Raw genomic sequence first — 18,911 nt, 5'->3', positions numbered from 1 at the left:
ATGTTAAGTAATGATACAGCTTCATTACCAATGGTGCCTTTTTAAGAAGATGTAATTTCCTTTCTTATTCCTTTTAATGTGAATGATTTTTACTTTGTCTGAGATTAGGATCACGACCCCAGATTTTTTTTTTTTTTTACTTCTGCTGAGGTATATTTTGCTCCAAATTTTACCTTTACTCTGTGTGTATCTCTCTGCTTCTGTGTTCTTGTAAACAACATATTGTAGGATTCTGATTTTTAATCCATACTGTTATCTGCTTCAGTTTTATGGGACAGTTCATCCCCTTCACATTTACAGCTAAGATTATTAATTCTGTATTTCCCTCCATGCTATGTTTCTCTATTTATATTTATCTCTTTCCTGTTCTCTTATTCCTCCTCATCAAAATTTTACTACCTTTCCCCTTTGACTTTTCTTTTAAAAATTTAACTTTCAGTTTATTTTCCCTTATACCTTCCCTTCCCTTTTATCAGTCCCTTCTTCCCTTATCTTTCCCTTTCCCAGTCTCCCTGTTCCCTGTAGATTAAGTTAGATTTTAAAACCTAAGTGGGAATGTATCTAACTCCCTCACTGGGCTACATCTATTTAGTAGAATTTACTCAGCATTCACATTCACCCTTCTTTCCCTCTAAAATTATTTGTCTTTGTGTCTCTTCCTTTGATATTAATTATTCCTCTAATATTATTAATCAGGTACCATCAATCACAGTTTGATTATTTGATTGCTTGATAAGCTCCTATTGCTATCAAGATATCATCATAGATTGTTTACTTGATTACTTGATAAGCAGCATTGACACAAATTGCATTAAATTATAATTATAATCATTTTTACCTTACCTCTTTTTGAGTATCTTTTGAGTACACATAGTCCTCCTCATTAGCCAAAGTATCATCCAAAGTCATATTATTGCTTTAACTATCCCTCAGGCCTATTTTTTTCACACTTTACATCCCCTTCCCCCCCAGGGTACTTAACCTGTTGTTCAGTAAAACACCCCCTTAAGTCAAACCATGATCTAATTAACTGTAAAAAATCTTAAAGCTCTCTAACTATTGGGTGCCTCTGGAGGTCTCACCTGAGTTTACAAATGATTGAAAGTTACAGAGACACTGACTCATGTCCCCAGTTTATGATTCTCTCATTAAACAAGGTGCTAAACCCAGTGGGATTAAAGTGAGTCAAAGGATAATGAGATACTTAATTTTAAAGTTAACACACCTGCTTTGCTTCAGGGATTTTTGTCTCAAACATAGAGATGTGATCTTGGCCCACTACAATGAAGAGATAAGATTCAGTTAAACCTTTATCCTTTAGGTTCATTCTCTTCAATTATATTCCACCCTCTAATTATCCTTAGAGAAGTAATGTTCTAAAGAAATGAAGTGTTACATATCTTCCCTTTTAGGATTATGTACAATATTTATTTTTTGTTTTGTTTTTTTTCCTTCTCCCTTTAATTTGATTTTTTTATGGAACTCTTGAGATAAGTATTTGGCAATAGAATAATCTGTTCAGTTCTGATCTTTGTGACAGGAAATTCTAGAAGTCTTCCATTTCAATTAGCATGCATCTTTTTCCTTGACAATATAGGCTGATTTTTGCAGGGTAGTACATTCTGGGTTGTAATTCCAGGTCTTTTGCTCTTCAAAATTCTATCTCAGGTCTTCTGATCCTTCATTGTTGAGGTTGACGCATCCTGTACAAGTCTGATTCTGTTTACTTTATATTTGAATTGTATTCTTCTTTCCTGCTTGCACTATTCTCTCCTTTATTTGAGAGTTCTGGAATTTGCCTCTTACAGCCCTTGGAGTTTTTAATCCTGGGTTCTCTTGTCTGGAGGGGGTTCTGTGGAGTTTTTCAATAATTATATTATGATCTTGTTCTAGTAGATTTAGACAGGTTTCCCTTATAATTTCCTGCGTGAGGTTGTCCAGGATCTTTTCGTGATCCAGTCTTTCTAGTAGTCTGCTGATTCAAAGATTTTCTCTCCTGGATCTGTTTTCCAAGTACTTTGATTTCCCTAAAAAGGTACTTTACATTTTCTTCAGATTTTTCAACCTTTTATTTTGTTTGATGGAATCTTATAGTCTTGTAGATTCATTGGCTTCTATTTGCTCAATTCTAATTTTTAGGGTTTTATTTTCTTCAATTAGTTTCTGCATTTTCTTTTCTAGTTGGTTATTTTTACTTTTAACCGAATTGATTTTTTTGGTCAATTTTTCATAATTTTCCTGCTTGACTTTCACTCCTCTTTTCCCCCATTTTTCTTCTTCCTCTCTTCTTTGTGTTTTAAAGTCTTTTTAAAGCATTTTGAGTGATTTTTCATTGCTTTGTTCTTCAAACATGGCATCGCTGTCATCTTTGTCTGTAAAGTAGTTTTCTATAGTGGTCACCCTTTTAGCTTTTTTGTTTATCTCTGCTGTTTTAGCCCTGCTCCTGGGGTACAGAAAGTATAGATCTGGGTTTTTATTTCCTGGGACTGGGATCTGATCCCTGGCTTGCTGTTGGCCAAGATGTTACTTATGCAGTCCAGGCCTTGCCATTGCAGAGTTTTTTTTCTCCCTTTATTGCCAGGTTATGATTTAACAGTGGTTTGTTCCTGACCCAGTCCTATCTTTTACCCCAGTTTTCCCAGGGCTTAAACTTTGTTTGGGACTGGAATCCTCAGTACTGGCTTGCTTTCTGCCTGCTGGGACCTCTACTATTCTTAATTTGTTGGGACCTCTGCTGCTTTTTCTGCTCTCCAGCCTCCTGGGCTTTACTTCCACTTTTCCCCCAAAGAGAGAGACCTTCACCTTCACTCCACAAAGTTTATTGTTGAAAACTTCTTTGAATCTTCTCATTTTCTTAGTAGGATCTGTAGTTTGAATGTCAAAGTTGAAGCTTCATTTATCTTTGGTAGAGAAAAGCTCTGGGAGCATATTAGCTTCATGCCACCATCTTGGCTCCACACCAGAAGTCCATATCATAGATATCTTAAACTCAAAATGTCTGAAACAGAACTAATCATCCTTCCCCTCACTCAAGCCCACTTGCAATTTTTCTAATATTCCCAATACTTTAGAATTACTACTATCATCCAAATCATTCAGGTTAGCAACCTAAATATCTTCCTTGACTTAATACTCTCTCTGTCTCTCTGTCTCTCTGTCTCTCTGTCTCTCTGTCTCTCTGTCTCTCTGTCTCTCTCTCTCTCTCAATTGCCTCTCCCCACATCCAAATATAACTTCATAACAGATATCTTATTTCCCTTCTCTTCCTTATTATTGTAGCCACCCTGGTATAGGTCGTCAACATTTCATACCTGCACTATTATAATAAACTTCTGATTTCTCTGATTGTTCTCAGATCCTTCCTTACTCAGCTATTAAAGTGATATTCTGAAAATATGTCTCACTGTATTACCTCCTTTTTCAGCAATCTCCAATTTCCAGGGACTCCCTATTATTTCCATACCAACTATAAAATTCCCTTTTTGTTTTGTAAAGTCCTTCACAACCTAGACCTTTCTAAAGTTTCCTTTCTTTTCCCACCTTACTCTCTTTACATGTATTCTATGATTTAATGACATTAGTCTCTTTACTATTCCCTGAACAAATTTTCCATCCTCAGTTACATATGCTTTCACTGACTTTCCTTCAGTCTTGGAATTTTTACTATCTTCATCGCCATCTCCTGGCCTACTTATAATCCTTCAGATTTCTGCTAAAACTCTATTTTCAGTAGAAAGCTTTTATCCAAGCATCTTTCTAATGCAATTCCCAATTTATCTTATATCTCTTATGTATAGTTGTTTGCATATTGTATTCCTTGTTAGACTGAATGAAAACAGGAAATCTTCTCCACTGTCTCTCATATGACAAGTATAGCATGACTATTTAGTTACTTAATAAATGCTTGTTGGTAAGTTGTTACGTAGAGAAAACTTCTTCAAATATAGCTAATAAATTTGATGTCAATGAGACATGATCCCAACTAAAATGTCAAGAATCATTTCCTAATGTATAAATAGTAAAGGTATAATAGTGATTTTTCAAATATAACCAAGAGTTTATCAAAGAATGCACAGAACTGTCCTTCCTATTTAAATGATCATGAATATTAGTTCAACATTTGTGTTCTTTGGAGATAACTAAGCAATCCCTTGCTTGGCCATTGTGGAAGGAGAAGCAATGAATGAGTAGAAACAGTATCTCTTCTCTGTGTGTTTTCTTTTGACCTTCCCATGTAACTCTGAGAATTCTAATGAGGTATATAGTCCAATGAGGACTATACCACTGACACCTAACTTTGAGTATGTGGCAACATCAAATACCTATCCTGTTTATGTAAGTCTGAGTCTGGTTATCAGAATGTTAGCTTTGTATTTTGTGTTTCTTCAATGAATGTATCCTAACATCAAATTTCAAACAGAAATTTTCATTTTTGGAAGGTTCTTTGTGAATCTGAATGTTACAGAAGTTCTGGGTCTCCTAGTTGAATATGGCTTATTTCAAGGGGAATGTTTTACACACACATAAAATAAAAACAAAAAAATAAAAATTCTCAATAAGAGGAAGAACATGAATCATCATCTTCTGGAAGCCTAGAAGTCACTGATTGATGTAGTGATAGCTAAAGGAAAATATTGCAGTACCTATTCAAAAGTCTTGCAAATTATTTTAAATTTTGTATCGATTTCTTAGGAAAAGGTAATAATCCCTCCTTCTCATTGAATCATGGTGATATTCTTGGTCTGCCTTCAAGGAACTGTGTAGAAACTTGAGAATCCCAGATATGGTCTGCCTGCTTTCAGCTTTCTAAGACTCATTGAATGCTAGTCATTGATTGCAGAAAAAGCAGACTTTCAAATAATTGTTTAGCATTACTTTTTTCTGTGGAATCAAATTGTTTATTCCATAAATGGTTTATGTTTTTCCATTAGGTGTTATCTTAATTTCACATCTTGCTTGGGAAAATCTTAGTCTTTCGTGACTAAACAAGAATTAGAGTACATTATAAATTACAAAATGAATGATTTTGACTATATTAAATTAAAAAGGTTTTGCACTAATAAAATCAATGCTGCCAAAGTAGAAAGCTGGGAAACAATCTTCACACCTAGCAGTTCTGATAAAGGGTCTCATTTCTAAAATATATTTAGAGAATTACATCAAATTTATAAGGTTACCAGTCATTCCTCAATTGATAAATAGTCAAAGAATATGAATAGACAGTTTTCAAATGAAGAAATCAAAACTATATATAACCATATGAAAAAAAATGATCCAAATCATTATTGATTAGGGAAATGGAAACTAAAACAACAATGAGGTATTACCTCATACCTATCAGATTGACCAAGATGAAAAAAAAGGGGAAATGACCAATGTTGGAGAAATTGTAGGAGGATTGGAACATTGTTGCATTGCTGGATAGAGTTGTGAACTGGTTCAACCATTCTGGAGAACAATATGGAACTATGCCCAAAAAGTAACAAAAAATGTTTATTCCCCTTTGATCCAGCAATTCTAATTCTAGGCATATATCCAGAAGAAATCATAAAAAAATGGGAAAAGTCTCATATGTTCCAAAATATTCATAGCAGTTCTTAGTAGCAAAGAATTGGAAATTTTGGTAATATCCTTAAATTGGGAAATGGATAAATAAGTTATGGTACATAAATACTATGAAATACTATTGTTCTATAAGAAACCATAAATAGACTCTCGAAAAGCATGGAATGACTTATGGGATCTAATGCTGAGTGAAGGGAGTGGAAGCAAGATGAACAATGTACACATTAACAACAACATTTTGAGATGATCAACCTTGATGGAAGCAGCTCCTCTTAGCAGTTCAGAGAGCTAGGTCAACTGTATTAGACCAGCTATGGACAATGCTATCTCTATCCAGAGGAAGAAAAAGAAAACAAAACAAACCCAACCCTTCAGAATCTGATGAACACTCTATAAAAATTATCTCTTATGTATCTTTCCTTTAATCTTAATTCCTCATACCAAAAATGACTAATTTGTAAACATGTTTATCAAAAATATCTAAGTGCAATGTTAACTTGACTGTTTCCCACTGGGGGTGAGGGTGGGAAGGGAAGGTGGAAGGAAATTTTTTAACTTAAAAATATACATGTACATATGGAGTAATGTTAAAAAAAACAAAATAAATGAACTTAAAAAAATTAAGAAAAGAAAAAAAGAAAATCTTAGCCTTCGCAGTCATAACCATTTTTATAGTTAGAAACTCTATAAGCAGAAACTTTTTCATAGGAAGGTGAGGGGGGGAGGGGTTATGGTGGAAAGAAGCACTGTAGCCTTAGTTGTTTGTTTAAGAAGGCAGGTTACTCCAAAGCAAATATCCTAGAACAACATCAAAGAAAGGGCTTTTGGTCCAAGTTTCCAAGTCATCCAGCCTCAATTAAGTATTACATATAATAGTAGCTGTAAGTTATCTTATTATTTCATTTGTGCATAGGTCAAATATGAAGTAGAAACTAGTATTAATTAATCATTATTGTGGTCCCAAAATAAGGTTGTAATGAAACAAAGAATGTGAACAAAGCAAATTTCATCATCTTTAATATAGTACAAACTAATCCAGAAGTGAATCCAGTCAGTTGTACAAATATGAGTTCAATAGTCCTAGAGTGGAGAAGAAGAGAAGGGAAAATAGTTTATTAGTGACTGTGGAGAGTTCAAGGTCCCAGATACTATAACCTGAGCAATAGTTTTATTGCAAGAAAAGGAATAGCAATCTTTAAATCATTATTTGCATACTTCCTTTAAATCATTTATTTTAAGAAGAATAGAATGAAAACAACCCTGAAGTTTTACTATATGTTTTGAAAATTGCTAAAGACAATAATATTAACAATAATGGAGATGATAATATTTGCATACATATTTACCATTTTAAGGTTTGCAAAATGCTCTACTTATTTCGATTAATTATTTCAATTGATCATCACAACAATCCTGTGATGTAGATCCTGTTTTTTTTTTTTTACATGAGAAAACAGAATCTGACAAATTAAATGACTTGCATAAGGGGACAATCTATTACATGTCTGAGGTAGGATTTGAATTCAGCTCTTCCTGACTCTATGCCTTGTGCCAAATGCTTATCTCAAGAATGATTAAAGTAAATGTTGAAGGGACTGTAAGAAAGCAAGCATGTGAAAACATAGTTGGCTGAACTGTGAATTTTTTAATAGTTCTGGATAACCAGTTTGGAATTATGAAAAAAAATAAGTAGTTAGGTGCCTCACTAGATAGAACCTCTAAGAGCCAGGAGGAAATGAGTTCAGATCCAGACTCAAATATTTACTATGTGTGTGACTCTAGGCAAGTCACTTAATCCAAATTGCTTCTAAAAAAAAGAAAAGAGGAAAAATTTTAATAAGAGAATTATGAAAAAAAAAGACCAAAAGCTTCTTCATTGACTTCAGCTTTGAACCCAGTGATCCCATTCTTGGGAATATGACAAGAGGAAGAAAAAAGACAGAAATAAGCATTTAATTTTACACCAAAATATTTATTACAACAACTATAAATCTCTTATAACAGAGAACTGGAAAGTAGGTATCTATCAATTGTAGAATATTTTTAATTATGGTGTACAATTATAGTGCATAGTAGTGTAAAAAGTGAAATATGAAAAGAATTTAGAGAAACATGGAAATATGTGTTTGGACTGATATAAATTGAAAATAAAAAAGAAAAAGAAACCATTATAAACCATAAAAATGTAATTTGGTTACTGAAAGAAAAGTGAACTAAGTAAATGATAAAACAGTGAATTTGTTTTGCTGAGGAGATGATGAAATATAACTTTTCTCACAGCCGAATGACAGAAATAGCTACCTTGTCAGCTATAGTCACTCTACTGGATTTTTACTTTTTTATTTTTCTTTGTTATTAGAGAGTTCAAGGCAAGAAAGAAAGGGGAAAAGGGAAGACATTTTCCCAGAAAAGACTACAATGTCAAGTCAAAAGTTAATATTTTAATTCATTTTAAAATAACAAAAAATTAAGTAGATTTTCATTCTTTTTTTAGCTATTTGATATTTTGAGAAAAATTTCAAGTGAAATTATTATTTATACTGAATCATTATATCTAGAGGTCATTATAATACATCTTTGTATTTTAACCAATAACTACAGGAAATTTTAAATGGATGTGAGAGATTTAACAAAATATCTGACTTATTTTTAATTTCCACAAGAATTTTACTATTATTGATAGATTCATATTTATTATGCTTCATAATCAATTAATCCAAATTTTATGTTAAATTTAATGTATCATTTATGCTTAATTTTTTCTCATGATTCCTCAAATAGTAGCTTTCTGATCTTTCTATTATCAAATCTCATGGTTTTAATTAATGCTTTCAAACATACATATACATATATATATATATATATATATATATATATATATATATCGAATCTGTTGCTCCATTTCCTATTATTAATTGCCTATCGGACATTTCTATCTAATGTCTAAAATATAACATGTCTAAAACATAATTCCTTATTTCTCCCCCACCCCCCAAAATAGTCAACTGACCTTTTGTTTTGGTATCAAAGGTAATGCCATTTTCCAGCCACCTAGACTTGAAGCTCTGGTGTCATCCTCAATTTCTCATTTAGTCCATATGTCCAGTCAGGTCCTAATTCTTTATCACTTTTTTTTTCCTTTTTCTGTCCCTCTCTTTCTCTCTTTGTCCGTCTGTCAGTCTGTCTGTCTGTCTCTCTTTTTACTTTACTGAATCTCTATCTCACTCAAGTTGAATGTGAAACAGCCTCTCAGAACTTAATGTCACGACTTAACAGCATAGAAGTTTTAAGGGTTCTATTCTTTTTTATTATGCTGATTCATAGTGCTTAGACAGCCTTATGGTTCCCTACTTCTAAGGACTCACCATTTTGGTGAAAGATTCCAGACAATGTGGACAATGATGGACTTTAGCCTTCCTATAGCTCAGAATTTTGTCTCATTAACATTACCCCCATTTCTTTTCTCACAGCACCCTTCTCATATATGTACTTCTCTTTTTCCAAGTTATATTAATTTATGCATATGTCCTGTATTTTTCTTACCTGTTGTAGGTCTGTATGCTGGTCTATTTGAGGAAACATTTGTTTACTCCCTATTCTCTGCCAATATAAGGTGGGACTATTGTGAAGAAGGAAGTTATATAGAAGACCTGGCAAAGTTTTAGTTAATTTTACCTCTGGATAGATAATCTTGCATCTAGATGTGGATGCTTTGGGCAAGAAGAGTATAAAGGCAGTTTGGGGGATTTTGGTCTAAAATTCTGAATTCCTATCTCTCTGTCTCTGTGTCTCTGTCTCTGTCTCTGTCTCTATCCATGTGTACATGTCTATGTCCATGTCCGTGTCCATGTCCATGTCCGTGTCCATGTCCATGTCCATGTCCATGTCTGTCTCTGTCTCTCTGTCTCTCTCTGTCTCTGTCTCTCTCTGTCTCTGTCTCTCTCTCTCTCTCTCTCTCTCTCTCTCTCTCTCTCTCTCTTTTACTTACTGCTTCTACCACCTTTTTGAGAATGTTATATTTATGAAGAGCTTTTAATTATTTCAGAAATTTCATTTATGTAGGAATGAGTATTCAACACTCAAAAAAATTGAGGTAATCATAGACCTTTGTACTCCAAATTCTAGACTATAATGATATGTATTTTAAGTAAAAGTACTTTGAAAATATCAGCATATAAAGACAAAATAGCATCTACAACCAAAGTCAGGCAGTAGTCATCTCTAATTAAGGGGTGGTCTTTCTACTAAACCTGAAAGTGAAGATTATGGAGAAGTCTTTCTTTGTTACCCAGATTTTCAGGGAGAATTAAGTGCTTTTTTAAGGAATGGGAGAAATGAAATTATTTCAAAAAGAAAACAAAAGAGAAAAGTTATCTGAAAAGATAGATTCATGTGTATGAAGGTTAGAAGGATGTGACATAGGGAAAGATGAGAACAAGGATCACTAACTGTTTGGAGCTATGATAAGGGAGCATGAGATTTGGTTTTTCCCTTGAAAACTAGTTTATGTTTTTTTATGATATGCTATACTGACTTTCTCATCCACATATACATATTGGAACCACTAGAGCTGAGTTAAGAGCAATGAATCCCTTGTATGTGTACTCATTTAGGTTGGGTTAGCTGTGTCTTCACTTCTTCCTGAAGAGAGAGAGTAAAGCCATGGTGGGGAAAAGTGGGGTTCAAACTCTCTGCCCATACACACTGTAAAGATATTTGTTCTAAAATAAATGAAACTTGAACATGGGGAAAAAAGGGAAAAATTTCTTCCTCATATTTCTGAAGACTTTATCCTCCTCTTTCTCCCATTCTCTCCACATATCTTTGTGTCTCTATATATGTTTGTATCTGTTTGTATATATATGTGTGTATATATATATATATATATATATATATATATATATATACTTCAAAATGTTATATTTGACCTTTAAACCTTGAAAACACTTTAAAAACATGAAGTCTCACTCTATTTTATATGTAAAGTATATAAAGTTCAAGTATATTAATAACTTCTTCAAGGTTAGTGCTAATTGGCATAACGTGAAGGTTTTTACTTGAGTACTTTTAAATAATTATAAAACATTGTCTTAAGTGTGTCAACAAGTGTTTTTAAAAGAAAAGTATATTATTAGTGACATTTTTCTAAATTTAGGAAACTGAGAAAAAATAAAAATCACATTTCATAAAGTACATAATTATATATATGTAATGCATTCTTATAATTATGTACTTAAAATTATTATACCCATCCCTAAATTTTGCTTGCTCCCATGAAATTTACATTTTCCCTAGTACTTCAAATTTATTAACATGAAGACCTCCTCTTGGCTAAATATATCTTCAGGTTTTTTCTCCTGAAATATTGACATGGAGAATATTGTACATGCATCGCTTCCTTGAGAAAAAGTTTAAAGAAACTAGAGAAGCATGACAGATTATATTTTTCATTAGGCTTTTTACTTTAATGTATTTGTATCTTCTCTTATTGTTTTTTCTAGGCAGAAGAGCCTGATGGTTTATAAAGTTATACCAAGAAAATACTGAGGAAATTTAACTTAGCTAATATATTACTGAAGTTTGTGGACTAGATACAATCTCAAAATCCTTTTGGAAATGAAAAAAATTCTGGAATTCCATCCCTTTTACTTTTCTCTTAATAGAATTGTACATGTCTTTCAAGAGGTAGTTAAATACCTCCTTTCCCATGAGGTCTGTACTGTTATCCCCAATTGCTCATGCCCTTTTTCTATATTTATTCTGAATATTATTCTGTATAATCATATATGTTGGGGAGGTTCCTTCCATTAGATTTGAAATCAGGATTGTTTTTCTATTTTTAGTGTCTAATACAGTGCTTGCTGACATTCAATGCACATAATAGACAATAAATGCAGTTTAGTTGATTGACTGCAAGATAGTGAACAGAAACACTAACTTCTGATCCTAGAGTAGCCAAGCCCTGAATTGACAAACATATGAGCAACTGTGACAACCTTCCTCCTGTGTTTAAGGAGCACACAAAGAGAGAGAGAAGGTTTTGCTTGTAGTTGAAAGATTATGTTGCTTCTACATGAATAAATGTACTCACATCACCCCCCCCCCCGTTTATTACACACATAAGACAGTGTGATAGATCATAACACACACTTCCTCAAATTCCTCTTTCATTGCTATTTTGTTTATGTTAGTATTGACTCATGAGCTGTGTTCCCAGGAAACAAATTGTAGTATATATATTTTGTGATCTATACAACCTAACCTTAAAAGGCATGTTCTATGCAATTTCACAGAGACATTACATTCTGTGCCATTTAGATTTATGTGTGACTTTGAAATGTTTTCTCAATGGGAAAATATTATTTTCTTTTCTTCAAACAGGAAATAGTCATGTTTTCACCTGAGCTAAAGAAAAGATCTCATCCTTTCATTCCATAATATGACTAACATCATAAATATAGCAAATCTCTCTCTCTCTCTCTCTCTCTCTCTCTCTCTCTCTCTCTCTCTCTCTCTCACCTGTTTCCTCTCTTTCTTTGTCTCTGCCTCTATGTCTCTTTGTCTCTCTTACCCTCGCTCCACCTTCCTTTCTAAATGTCAGTTTCTTGTAAAGAAAAAAATCCTTCTAGATCTCCCTTTGACAGACATACTGTTTGGAACTTGCAATGAGATTACAGAACCAGGAATTTGATTTGCTCAGTTTTATTTTCAAATCCATATTTTATATATAATGGGTAAGAAAAGTTGTTTTTGACTTAATTATGAGTAAATTTTGAAATTCTTTATTCCATTTACTTACGATTGAACTCTGGTAGTCTTTGTCTTCTAATGAGACAGTATTGCATTTTTCTAATATTGTGCTGAGTTCTATGTCACATTTTGTTTCTTTCTGATGTTCTGTCTTAGAGACTACTTTTTATCAGTCCAGCACTTGATATAGTCCAACAACCTTGACATTTGAAGTAGATGAGCTTGAATACCATGCAGTTGGCATTCAAAATTTCATTTTCCAGTTGGAAATTTCCAACACTGGCATCTTTCTAAACTCTAAACCTTTTATTTATGAAATCATAAAAGAGCACGACACCACTTTCTGTGGCATTTGATACCTGAATCCTGAAACTATCAATATTTTGTTTCAAAAAATTAACTGACTCTATAGATCTAGTAGACTTCAAACAATTAAATGAAAAATTAATTCTAACCTATAAAAACACTGAAATTACTGTTCACCCAAATATTCATAATTTTGTATCTTTTTAAAATTTTCACATCAATTTTAGTATTACTGTGCATATTCACTTTATGTAAAAAGATAGAAATCTTTCCTAAGTTCAATAATATATGCATACACTATAATACACATATAATATATATATATGTATATTTATAGTATGCATGGTACATGCACATATTACACTTAGAATTAGCACTATTCATTTAAATAAAGATGAACATATAAGCCCATGTATGTGTATATATATATATATATACATATATATATATATGTATATATATATATATATAAAATCATATGTTGTAGTGGTGGCATATAGTATTAATTAAACATAAGCAACCTAATTCACAATCATTTTCCCATAGACCCTTTCTAAATAAAATGAATGAGATTCTAAGTGTAATATGTGCATGCCTCATGTTAGACCCTGTTTAAAAATTTTCATTGGTTTTAAATTGTTTCTTTTTATTTATTTTTATTTTTATTTTATTTTATTTTTTTAAATTGTTTCTTAAAATATAAATGTTTCATTTGTTATTCAGAACCCTCCAATATCTTGCTCCCACTTGTATTTACTCAGTTATGTAACCTAACTCCCCAATAACCACTGTTTTCCAATGAAAATGAACTACTGGCTCTTTCTTGAATCGGATATGACATCTCTCACCTCTGCCTTTGCATAAGTCATATCCTAATCCTAGAATTCCTTGTTTCCTCACTTCTGATGGCTGGAAAATATATTTTTCTTTAACTATCTCAAGTTAGGTACCATATTATCTATAAAAATTTTAGTGTTTTCTCTCCTCCTTTATGTGTAATAGGGATATGATAATTGTATAGCATCTTGCATTTTGTTGTTTAAAGAACAAATAGACCCTCTCATCTTGGAGAACAATTCTGAAAGAACTCAATATTTAAATTAGAAGACCAAATTGAGGTCTTAAAGAGGTCTTAAAGAAATACCATTTTCAATACAGCAACAGAGAGAAAGGTTTGCTTTATGACTGAGTAGCAATGGAGTCAACTTCTCCAGTTCCACTCATGACTTCAAGATCTGAGCCAGAAAAAAAAAAAAATTTATCATCAACAACAGAAAAAGAATAAAGAAAAAAATGAGAGCCAAGTAAAACCACAATGTCTATATGTATCTGAGAGAAGAAGATTTTGGTTGAAGTCACAGATTACACCTACTTCGTTGAGACATTTATATTTTAAGAAACAATTTACAACCAATGAAAAATTTTAAATAGGGTCTAACATAGTCAAGTAATGTTTGATCAGCAGTCTCATCAAAATTAATTCAAAGAAACATATTTACATATACAAACATATATGGTAATTATATATGTATATATATGTATAATATATATGAATATATGTATATATGTGTGTATATATATATGTATATACTCAATTTTGTGTAGATATCTTTTTTTACCCAACAGGCTAAGGAAGGGAAATAAGAAAAAGAGAGAGAATGATAAATGGGAAGGGAGATTAATGAAGACATAGCTCAGAAGCCAATCAGATTTTTGAGGAGATACACAGGATAGAAAAAGAGAGAGAAAGATAAATAAGAAAATAGGATGGAGGAAAATACCCAGTAATTATAATGATTAATATGAATGGGATCAGCTTACTTGTAAAACATAAGTGTATGGATTAGAAAACAGAATCTACCAATATATCCCTTAAAAGAAACATATTTGAAACTGAAAGCCAAGTATCCAGAGTTAACACTAGGAAATGGAGCAGAATATATTATTCTACAATTGAAGAACAAAAGACAGGGGTAACAATTATAATCTCAGACAAAGTAAAAGCAAACATAGACCAAATAAAATTAGAAAAATTACATTTTGTTAAAAAGTACCAAAAATAATAAAGTAATATCAAAACACTTTTATAGCAAGTTTCTCAGATGAAGGACTATTTTTTCAAATATATAGGGAACTGAGCCAAAATTATAACAATGTAAGTCATTCCTCAAATGATAAATGGTCACAGAATGTGTGCAAAGAGTTTTCAGAAGAATATATAACAATATGAATAAGATCTTTTTTCTCAAATATTCAGGGAACTGAGTAAAATTTATAAAAACAAACAAAAATGTCATTATCCAAATGCTAAATGAAAATGAACAAATAGTTTTCAGATGAATAAAACCATAATTAATATGAAAAATGCTCCAAATCACTATTGATAGAGAAATGAAAACTAGAACTACTCTGAGATGACAATTGGATTATGTGATAGAAAAGAAAAATGAAAAATTTTGGAAAGAAAGGAGAAAAAAAGGAATAATAATGTGCTCTTGGTAGAATTTTGAATTAGTATGACCATTCTAGAGAAACATATGGGATTATATCCTACACATATCCTTTCATGCAGCAATAGTACTACTAGGTCTGTATCCCAAATGAAAAGGACCTACATATACAAAAAAGATGCATAATAACGTTTCTTTTTTATGGAGGCAAAAAAATGGAAATTAAGAGGATTTCCATCAATTGGAAAATAGTTGAATAAAGTGTGGAATATGACTGAGATGAAATTCTATTGGGGAGCAATTTATTCTTTTGACTGTTGTTGATGATATTTTTTTTCTGGCTCAGATCTTGAAGTCATGAGTGGAACTGGAGAAGTTGACTCCATTGCTACTCAGTCATAAAGCAAACCTTCCTCTCTTTTGGCTGTATTGAAGATGGTATCTCTTTAAGATCTCTTTAAGACCTCAATTTGGTCTCCTAATTTAAATATTGAGATCTTTCAGAATTGTTCTCCAGGATGAGGGGGTCTATTTCAGATTTAAGAAAAACTTCAGAAAACTTATATGAATTGATCCAGAGTGAAGTGAGCAGAATCAGGAGAAAATTGTACACAGCAATTGCAGTTTTGTACAATAATCAGGTTATTTTTTTTACTTGGCTATTCTGATTAGTACAATGATCCAAGTCAATTTTTGAAGGATTTATAAAGGAAAATGCTATTCATCTCAAGAGACAGAACTGATGGGATCTGAGTGCAGAATAAAGTCTATTTTTAAGCTTAATTTTTTTATTTTCTTTATTTTCTATAATGTAGCTAATATGAAAATATCATTTGCTTGTCTTCTCATGTATAATTGATGTCACATTGTTTTACTTATAATGGGTGGGAGATGAACAGGAAAGATAGAGAATTCACAACACAAATTTTAAAAAATTGAAAAGCAAATGTTGAATTTTTTAAAATAAACCCTAATGTTGGAAAATAAAGATCAACAAAAAAGAGAAAGGATAAAAACTAAAACAATAAAGCTTGCTAATTCATTTTGAGGAATTTTATTAATGTTATTATGAAAACATAAATCACATCACTTATGATAATAATTTTTCCCTGAACTGTACCCATGATTTCATTGGCAAGGAACCATCCTTCAAGAAACTACTTCCAATGAAGAGTGGAAACTGTTTTGTAATCTTTTGTCTTAGTGAGTTAGAAGTTCTATACAATATACAATTACTTGATTAAATTGAGATCGCAAGTTGTATGTGAAACTTAGAACTTGATTAGGAATTCTAGATCTTTAAACATTATATCATTCGGCAAATTCATTAAACTTTGAATGAGTAGTTGATGTTGTTCAGTCATTTTTTTTCAGTTATGTCCAATTCTTTATGACCCTATTTAAGATTTGGAGTGGTTTGTTATTTGATTCTCTAGATCATATTACAGTTGATCAAACTGAGGCAAACAGGTTTAAGTGACTTACCTGGTTCAGTCACTCTATCAATTGTGCCACCCAATTTCTCCTTCCATTTACATAGACCTTTACAATTTTCAAAAGCATTTTCAAGTAATTATATCCCTTGATTTTCATGAAAAGTTTTGAAATGTACATCTTTACCACTAATCTTCACGCTTTGCTGCCCGCTTTCCAGGTTCCACTCATATGTGGAAATTAAAATTCTTCTCCTTGGACTCCATTCATTGGTGTTTTTATATCTATCCCTGTTCTTAGTCATTCTGTAATACTTTCAAGTCATCTATATTCCATCCTGTTTCATCTCCTCCTTCCATTAGTCTAAAACTTCAGTTACTTTGATCCAAGGCTCTAATTAGTAAAGATTTCAGCTCATCTTGTTCAGTCACAGGTCTACTACAACCATTCCATACTATCTTCATATTATGCCACCTAATTCTCTCACTCCTACCTTAACATCTTAACTTTTCACTTCTTTCTCTAAGAATAGAAATCAAGTCAAGATGACCAGTTTTGGTAAAGACAAGTTAATTATTTGCCCTGTTACTCCAACCACCCATCTCTGATTTCTCTGTCATAAACAGCCCCCACTACCTCTCAAGCACTCCCTTTTGTGACTTATTTTCCCCTTTGTAATTCAGAAACTCCATTAAGGGCAAGCAGTTTTACTACTTGTGTTTTTATTATTTTCAATTATCAAATTTGTAAATAGCAAATGTATTTCAGTTTTTTACTCATCTATATTTTACAGCTAATAATAGCATATTTGTATAGTTTTCAAACTGATTTATGTTTGTTATTTTGTCTGCGTTTTTAAAAATAATTAGCTTAGATAACAGGTCTTATAACTCTTTATTGAGAGCTGCACTCTTTTGGCTGAATATTAAAGAGGGAAATTATGCCCATTTTGCAAAGTTTTAAGGATCATAAAAGGTAATGCATGTGAATGAGACTTAAAAACTTTAAAATGCCATAGAAGTACAAAGTATTATTAATATATTTTAATTAATTGACAAATTTTAATGTTCCCTAATAGGATGATTTAGGCAGGTTTTGATCAGGGAACTTTTTTTTTTTTTGCCCAGGCAATGGGATTAAATGACTTGCCCAAAGTCACCCAGCTAAGTAATTATCAAGTGTCCAAGGTCACACTTGAACTCAGGTCCCCTCATGACTCCAGGGCTGTTGCTCTATCCACTGTGTCACCTAGCTCCCCTGATTGGAGAACTTTCAAAGGAGTGATTTATACTCTGCTCAGACAACATCATATCTAATTATCACTATCACAAACCATACAGTCCTGACTGAATTTTTTTCCTCTTCTTATTGCTCTTAGATGGTCACTATCAGTTCACTGGAGAGCTACCTACATTTTAATTTTTTTAAAAACTCATAAGTTTTCTGTAGAAGTCAAAACTTTCTTTTAACAAAAAAGGAAAGAAATGTTATTTAGGAAATTATTAACATGAACAAAGCCTTTAATTGACTAATAAGTTAAAATGGACAAATTTCTATAGAATACAATATCTCACTTTTTCCTCACAACTCTGGGAGTTAGACATTGTTGTTATTTTTGTTATTTATAATATCATCATCAAGGTAATTATTATCCTCATGTTACATATAAGTAACTGAGATAAACAGAGGTTAAGTGACTTTAGTAGACAAAGCCACAATGTTAAGTCAAGAGTAGAATTTTAGTCTTCTTTACTCCTGCTATAGCTCTTTATCCACCGTCACTAGTTAAGTTTACCTATACTGTGACTAGACAAAGCAATCCTTAAGTGATGACAGCAGGATATTTCAACAATTTTCTTTTTCTTATATTATCCCTCCTTCTCTCCGTTTTTTCCCTTTCCCCTCCTTAGCCCATCCTGTCTCCCTCTTTACCTTTCTCCCTATCTACCTTTCTCTCTACTTCCTTTCTTTTGTCATTCTCTCTGTATTTGTGTTTGTCCATCTGTCTGTCTCTATTTTTCTGTATCTTTCTCTTTCTTGTTTCTCTGCCTCTGTCTCCTGCTTCTGTCTCTCTCTGTCTGTGTCTGTGTCTGTCTGTCTGTCTGTCTGTCTGTCTGTCTCTCTGTCTGTCTCTCTCTTTCTCTCTCATTCTCTTTTCTTATTTCTTCCTTTTAACTTCCTTGATTTACTTCAAGTCTCAACCAAACTCATAAATTCTACAAGAAATCTTTTCTGATCTTCTTTAATTTCAGGGCTTCCCTCTGAATTTTATTTCTATTTTTATTTTGTTTTATTTTTCTTTTTATTTATTTATTCTTATTTTTATACAAATGATGTTTTTTATACATTACTAAAATATTCCTCCCCCCAAAATATAGACCCTCATAAGTAATAAAGTAAAGATAA

The sequence above is a fragment of the Macrotis lagotis genome, chromosome 6, assembly GCF_037893015.1.
Source record: "Macrotis lagotis isolate mMagLag1 chromosome 6, bilby.v1.9.chrom.fasta, whole genome shotgun sequence".
Classification (NCBI taxonomy): Eukaryota; Metazoa; Chordata; class Mammalia; order Peramelemorphia; family Peramelidae; genus Macrotis; species Macrotis lagotis.
Note: the sequence above shows the minus strand (reverse complement) of the source record.